General features: G+C 39.6%; 7 non-coding genes across 7 annotated transcripts; all 7 read right to left on the bottom strand.

Annotated features, from left to right (window-relative positions):
• Positions 1 to 598: 598 nt before the first annotated feature.
• Positions 599 to 671, bottom strand: TRNAR-CCU (transfer RNA arginine (anticodon CCU)). The gene has a single exon. It is a non-coding gene; the product is annotated as a tRNA-Arg (tRNA).
• Positions 672 to 1,474: 803 nt separating this feature from the next.
• Positions 1,475 to 1,547, bottom strand: TRNAR-UCG (transfer RNA arginine (anticodon UCG)). Its single transcript has one exon. It is a non-coding gene; the product is annotated as a tRNA-Arg (tRNA).
• Positions 1,548 to 2,191: 644 nt separating this feature from the next.
• On the bottom strand, positions 2,192 to 2,264 carry TRNAR-CCU (transfer RNA arginine (anticodon CCU)). Its single transcript has one exon. It is a non-coding gene; the product is annotated as a tRNA-Arg (tRNA).
• Positions 2,265 to 3,067: 803 nt separating this feature from the next.
• Positions 3,068 to 3,140, bottom strand: TRNAR-UCG (transfer RNA arginine (anticodon UCG)). Its single transcript has one exon. It is a non-coding gene; the product is annotated as a tRNA-Arg (tRNA).
• Positions 3,141 to 3,780: 640 nt separating this feature from the next.
• Positions 3,781 to 3,853, bottom strand: TRNAR-CCU (transfer RNA arginine (anticodon CCU)). Its single transcript has one exon. It is a non-coding gene; the product is annotated as a tRNA-Arg (tRNA).
• An 804-nt stretch (positions 3,854 to 4,657) lies between these two features.
• Positions 4,658 to 4,730, bottom strand: TRNAR-UCU (transfer RNA arginine (anticodon UCU)). Its single transcript has one exon. It is a non-coding gene; the product is annotated as a tRNA-Arg (tRNA).
• A 644-nt stretch (positions 4,731 to 5,374) lies between these two features.
• TRNAR-CCU (transfer RNA arginine (anticodon CCU)) lies at positions 5,375 to 5,447 on the bottom strand. Its single transcript has one exon. It is a non-coding gene; the product is annotated as a tRNA-Arg (tRNA).
• Between the last annotated feature and the right edge of the window lie 2,053 nt (positions 5,448 to 7,500).

The raw sequence follows: 7,500 nt of genomic DNA on the forward strand, positions 1-7,500 counted from the left end.
TGGGAAATATGAAATTGATAGTTATTTAGGTTTACATCCCATTGTGTTTTTTCAGCTCCTTTCAATTAAAGCCCCCTTTTTGTAATCTATATAATGAGAATGTCACCAGTACGATAAGCTTTTGATTTCTTTTTTGCATTTAAACCTCTTTCTTCATGAGATTAAAGCTCAGTTGTATGCTTTACATAGCTCTGGATATTTCCAGAAGTGGAGAGAAACTGTTTTGACAGTAGTACAAACTGCTCCTTTCTGGATATGCCAATTTACACACGCTCAAAGGTTGTATACGTTTCATGAATCCTGCCTTGCCCTATTCAAATAGCTGAAAGCCTGTCACCACCTCTAGAAACAACAGTTACACCAATCCAATTCAAATCATTTTTTCCAAAGGAATATCTTCTGCCGGGTCAAAGTTGCATCTGACAAAGATAGGTGTTTAAAAATCTACTTTGTAGTTTCAGAACACCAACATGAGTCCGGGGAGTACAGAAGTAAAATGGTACCATTTCAAAGTTCCTAATACCTCATAAGCTTCTGAGCAGAAGCATGTAATAAATATATAAATTTTTCTAGAAAAGTAATAGTGGATATTGGTTTTCACCTCAGATGGGACTCGAACCCACAATCCCTGGCTTAGGTGGCCAGTGCCTTATCCATTAGGCCACTGAGGCACAGATGAACACTTGCACGCTAGAGGCATTATATAAATGTATTCAATCGTCAAACACTGGTGTCTGCACACAGGACATTTCTCAGTTCTCTCCATAAGTAAACTTCCCATTTTCATCCTCTTCCATCCCCGACTTTAACACTCTGTTCTGTGCTATAATGGAGGCTCTGCATTTCGAGCAAGAGGAGAGAAATTGGAGGAGAACCACTTTCGACTCAACACTTCTTCTTTCCTGGATGCTTTTCTCAATAAACTGGGCTTTGGCAGTGGTATCAAGCCGTCCTTGTCTTCAGCAGGACACAGAAACAGGCACCAAGTCTCCTAACCAAGTTCAACCACACTCTGCAACTTAATAGACCAATGCTTCACAAATTAGCCAACTGTGTCATCAGCAAAGGCAGCCAATGTGCCAATCCTTTATAATTCTTCTGTAGTACTTCTCTTTCTCGTAGGCAAAATTGGCACTTTAACTGCACAAATCATACAGATTTTACACTTGAAGCACTCCATGAACACATACTTACACACCTTGCATTTCATCTACACACCCTTAAGCTAAAAACCCATTCTGTCAAGTCAAAATTCGGCAACCCTATTACATATTCCATGCGTGTACATAGAAGCACTTCTTAATGCCACTAACATGGACAAGATTTTAGGCTGAAGATGCAATCTAAATGACTGTGCAGTATGTACTCCACTTCATGAATAATTAGGAATGAGAACATGATGTCTATAAGAGTATTGGAAGAGCCTGCTTCCATTCTGAATGGAAAGCTGAGTTGTGTGACCATTGGCAAAAACCGACCACGAAGGGACTCAAACCCTCAATCTTCTGATCCGAAGTCAGACACCTTATCCATTAGGCCACGCGGTCATATGTCCTGCTGTGCTTATTTTTATAATGTAGGTGGTATGCAAGGCTGGGAAATATGATATTGATAGTTATTTAGGTTTACATCCCATTGTGTTTTTTCAGCTCCTTTCAATTAAAGCACTCTTTTGGAATCTATATAATGAGAATGTCACCAGTACGATAAGCTTTTGTTTTCTTTTTTGCATTTAAACCTCTTTCTTCATGAGATTAAAGCTCAGTTGTATGATTTACATAGCTCTGCATTTTTCCAGAAGGGTAGAGAAACTGTTTTGACAGTAGTACAAACTGCTCCTTTCTGGATATGCCAATTTACACACGCTCAAAGGTTGTATACGTTTCATGAATCCTGACTTGCCCTATTCAAGTAGCTGAAAGCCTGTCACCACCTCTAGAAACAACAGTTACACCAATCCAATTCAAATATTTTTTTCCAAAGGAATATCTTCTCCCGGGTCAAAGTTGCATCTGACAAAGATAGGTGTTTAAAAATCTACTTTGTAGTTTCAGAACACCAACATGACTCTGAAGAGTACAGAAGTAAAATGGTACCATTTCAAAGTTCCTAATACCACATAAGCTTCTGAGCGTAAGCATGTAATAAATATATCAATTTTTCTGGAAAAGAAAGAGTGGATATTGGTTTTCACCTCAGATGGGACTCGAACCCACAATCCCTGGCTTAGGAGGCCAGTGCCTTATCCATTAGGCCACTGAGGCACAGATAAACACTTGCAGTCTAGAGGCATTATTTAAATGTATTCAATCGTCAAACACTGGTGTCTGCACACAGGACATTTCTCAGTTCTCTCCATAAGTAAACTTCCCATTTTCATCCTCTTCCATCCCCGACTTTAACACTCTGTTCTGTGCTATAATGGAGGCTCTGCATTTCGAGCAAGTGGAGAGAAATTGGAGGAGAACCACTTTCGACTCAACACTTCTTCTTTCCTGGATGCTTTTCTCAATAAACTGGGCTTTGACAGTGGTATCAAGCCGTCCTTGTCTTCAGCAGGACACAGAAACAGGCACCTAGTCTCCTAACCAAGTTCAACCACACTCTGCAACTTAATAGACCAATGCTTCACAAATTAGCCAACTGTGTCATCAGCAAAGGCAGCCAATGTGCCAATCCTTTATAATTCTTCTGTAGTACTTCTCTTTCTCGTAGGCAAAATTAGCACTTTAACTGCACAAATCATACAGATTTTACACTTGAAGCACTCCATGAACACATACTTACACACCTTGCATTTCATCTACACACCCTTAAGCTAAAAACCTATTCTGTCAAGTCAAAATTCTGCAACCCTATTACATATTCAGTGCGTGTACATAGAAGCACTTCTTAATGCCACTAACATGAACAAGATTTTAGGCTGAAGATGCAATCTAAATGACTGTGCAGTATGGACTCCACTTCATGAATAATTAGGAATGAGAACATGATGGCTATAAGAGTATTGGAAGAGCCTGCTTCCATTCTGAATGGAAATCTGAGATGTGTGACCATTGGCAAAAACTGACCACGAAGGGACTCGAACCCTCAATCTTCTGATCCGAAGTCAGACACCTTATCCATTAGGCCACGCAGTCATATGTCCTGCTGTGCTTATTTTTATAATGTAGGTTGTATGCAAGGATGGGAAATATGATATTGATAGTTATTTAGGTTTACATCCCATTGTGTGTTTTCAGCTCCTTTCAATTAAAGCACTCTTTTGGAATCTATATAATGAAAATGTCACCAGTACGATAAGCTTTTGTTTTCTTTTTTGCATTTAAACCTCTTTCTTCATGAGATTAAAGCTCAGTTTTATGCTTTACATAGCTCTGGATATTTCCAGAAGTGGAGAGAAACTGTTTTGACAGTAGTACAAACTGCTCCTTTCTGGATATGCCAATTTACACACGCTCAAAGGTTGTATGTGTTTCATGAATCCTGACTTGCCCTATTCAAGTAGCTGAAAGCCTGTCACCACCTCTAGAAACAACAGTTACACCAATCCAATTCAAATCATTTTTTCCAAAGGAATATCTTCTGCTGGGTCAAAGTTGCATCTGACAAAGATAGGTGTTTAAAAATCTACTTTGTAGTTTCAGAACACCAACATAAGTCCGGAGAGTACAGAAGTAAAATGGTACCATTTCAAAGTTCCTGATACCTCATAAGCTTCTGAGGGGAAGCATGTAATAAATAAATTTTTCTAGAAAAGTAATAGTGGATATTGGTTTTCACCTCAGATGGGACTCGAACCCACAATCCCTGGCTTAGGAGGCCAGTGCCTTATCCATTAGGCCACTGAGGCACAGATGAACACTTGCAGTCTAGAGGCATTATTTAAATGTATTCAATCGTCAAACACTGGTGTCTGCACACAGGACATTTCTCAGTTCTCTCCATAAGTAAACTTCCCATTTTCATCCTCTTCCATCCCCGACTTTAACACTCTGTTCTGTGCTATAATGGAGGCTCTGCATTTCGAGCAAGTGGAGAGAAATTGGAGGAGAACCACTTTCGACTCAACACTTCTTCTTTCCTGGATGCTTTTCTCAATAAACTGGGCTTTGACAGTGGTATCAAGCCGTCCTTGTCTTCAGCAGGACACAGAAACAGGCACCAAGTCTCCTAACCAAGTTCAACCACACTCTGCAACTTAATAGACCAATGCTTTACAAATTAGCCAACTGTGTCATCAGCAAAGGCAGCCAATGTGCCAATCCTTTATAATTCTTCTGTAGTACTTTTCTTTCTCGTAGGCAAAATTAGCACTTTAACTGCACAAATCATACAGATTTTTAAACTTGAAGCACTCCATGAACACATACTTACACACCTTGCATTTCATCTACACACCCTTAAGCTAAAAACCCATTCTGTCAAGTCAAAATTCTGCAACCCTATTACATTTTCAGTGCGTGTACATAGAAGCACTTCTTAATGCCACTAACATGGACAAGATTTTAGACTGAAGATGCAATCTAAATGACTGTGCAGTATGTACTCCACTTCATGAATAATTAGGAATGAGAACATGATGGCTATAAGAGTATTTGAAGAGCCTGCTTCCATTCTGAACGGAAAGCTGAGTTGTGTGTCCATTGGCAAAAACCGACCACGAAGGGACTCGAACCCTCAATCTTCTGATCAGAAGTCAGACACCTTATCCATCAGGCCACGCGGTCATATGTCCTGCTGCGCTCATTTTTATAATGTAGGTGGTATGCAAGGATGGGAAATATGATATTGATAGTTATTTAGGTTTACATCCCATTGTGTTTTTTCAGCTCCTTTCAATTAAAGCACTCTTTTGGAATCTATATAATGAGAATGTCACCTGTACGATAAGCTTTTGTTTTCTTTTTTGCATTTAAACCTCTTTCTTCATGAGATTAAAGCTCAGTTGTATGCTTTACATAGCTCTGGATATTTCCAGAAGTGGAGAGAAACTGTTTTGACAGTATTACAAACTGCTCCTTTCTGGATATGCCAATTTACACACGCTCAAAGGTTGTATACGTTTCATGAATCCTGCCTTGCCCTATTCAAGTAGCTGAAAGCCTGTCACTACCTCTAGAAACAACAGTTACACCAATCCAATTCAAATCATTTTTTCCAAAGGAATATCTTCTGCCGGGTCAAAGTTGCATCTGACAAAGATAGGTGTTTAAAAATCTACTTTGTAGTTTCAGAACACCAACATGAGTCCGGGGAGTACAGAAGTAAAATGGTACCATTTCAAAGTTTCTAATACCTCATAAGCTTCTGAGCGGAAGCATGTAATAAATATATAAATTTTTCAAGAAAAGTAATACTGGATATTAGTTTTCACCTCAGATGGGACTCGAACCCACAATCCCTGGCTTAGGAGGTCAGTGCCTTATCCATTAGGCCACTGAGGCACAGATGAACACTTGCAATCTAGAGGCATTATTTAAATGTATTCAATCGTCAAACACTGGTGTCTGCACACAGGACATTTCTCAGTTCTCTCCATAAGTAAACTTCCCATTTTGATCCTCTTCCATCCCCGACTTTAACACTCTGTTCTGTGATATAATGGACTCTCTGCATTTCGAGCAAGTGGAGAGAAATTGAAGGAGAACCACTCTCGACTCAACACTTCGTCTTTCCTGGATGCTTTTCTCAATAAACTGGGCTTTGACAGTGGTATCAAGCCGTCCTTGTCTTCAGCAGGACACAGAAACAGGCACCAAGTCTCCTAACCAAGTTCAACCACACTCTGCAACTTAATAGACCAATGCTTCACAAATTAGCCAACTGTGTCATCAGCAAAGGCAGCCAATGTGCCAATCCTTTATAATTCTTCTGTAGTACTTCTCTTTCTCGTAGGCAAAATTAGCACTTTAACTGCACAAATCATACAGATTTTACACTTGAAGCACTCCATGAACACATACTTACACACCTAGCATTTCATCTACACACCCTTAAGCTAAAAACCCATTCTGTCAAGTCAAAATTCTGCAACCCTATTACATATTCCGTGCGTGTACATAGAAGCACTTCTTAATGCCACTAACATGAACAAGATTTTAGGCTGAAGATGCAATCTAAATGACTGTGCAGTATGTACTCCACTTCATGAATAATTAGGAATGAGAACATGATGGCTATAAGAGTATTGGAAGAGCCTGCTTCCATTCTGAATGGAAATCTGAGTTGTGTGACCATTGGCAAAAACCGACCACAAAGGGACTCGAACCCTCAATCTTCTGATCCGAAGTCAGACGCCTTATCCATTAGGACACGCGGTCATATGCCCTGCTGTGCTTATTTTTATAATGTAGGTGGTATGCAAGGATGGGAAATATGATATTGATAGTTATTTAGGTTTACATCCCATTGTGTGTTTTCAGCTCCTTTCAATTAAAGCACTCTTTTGGAATCTATATAATGAAAATGTCACCAGTACGATAAGCTTTTGTTTTCTTTTTTGCATTTAAACCTCTTCCTTCATGAGAATAAAGCTCAGTTGTATGCTTTACATAGCTCTGGATATTTCTAGAGGTGGAGAGAAACTGTTTTGACAGTAGTAAAAACGGCTCCTTTCTGGATATGCCAATTTACACACGCTCAAAGGTTGTATACGTTTCATGAATCCTGACTTGCCCTATTCAAGTAGCTGAAAGCCTGTCACCACCTCTAGAAACAACAGTTACACCAATCCAATTCAAATAATTTTTTCCAAAGGAATATCTTCTCCCGGGTCAAAGTTGCATCTGACAAAGATAGGTGTTTAAAAATCTACTTTGTAGTTTCAGAACACCAACATGACTCTGAAGAGTACAGAAGTAAAATGGTACCATTTCAAAGTTCCTAATACCACATAAGCTTCTGAGCGGAAGCATGTAATAAATATATCAATTTTTCTGGAAAAGTAAGAGTGGATATTGGTTTTCACCTCACATGGGACTCGAACCCACAATCCCTGAATTAGGAGGCCAGTGCCTTATCCATTAGGCCACTGAGGCACAGATAAACACTTGCAGTCTAGAGGCATTATTTAAATGTATTCAATCGTCAAACACTGGTGTCTGCACACAGGACATTTCTCAGTTCTCTCCATAAGTAAACTTCCCATTTTCATCCTCTTCCATCCCCGACTTTAACACTCTGTTCTGTGCTATAATGGAGGCTCTGCATTTCGAGCAAGTGGAGAGAAATTGGAGGAGAACCACTTTCGACTCAACACTTCTTCTTTCCTGGATGCTTTTCTCAATAAACTGGGCTTTGACAGTGGTATCAAGCCGTCCTTGTCTTCAGCAGGACACAGAAACAGGCACCAAGTCTCCTAACCAAGTTCAACCACACTCTGCAACTTAATAGACCAATGCTTCACAAATTAGCCAACTGTGTCATCAGCAAAGGCAGCCAATGTGCCAATCCTTTATAATTCTTCTGTAGTACTTCTCTTTCTCGTAGGCAAAATTA

Source organism: Lissotriton vulgaris, chromosome 5, assembly GCF_964263255.1.
Source record: "Lissotriton vulgaris chromosome 5, aLisVul1.2, whole genome shotgun sequence".
Taxonomy (NCBI): Eukaryota; Metazoa; Chordata; class Amphibia; order Caudata; family Salamandridae; genus Lissotriton; species Lissotriton vulgaris.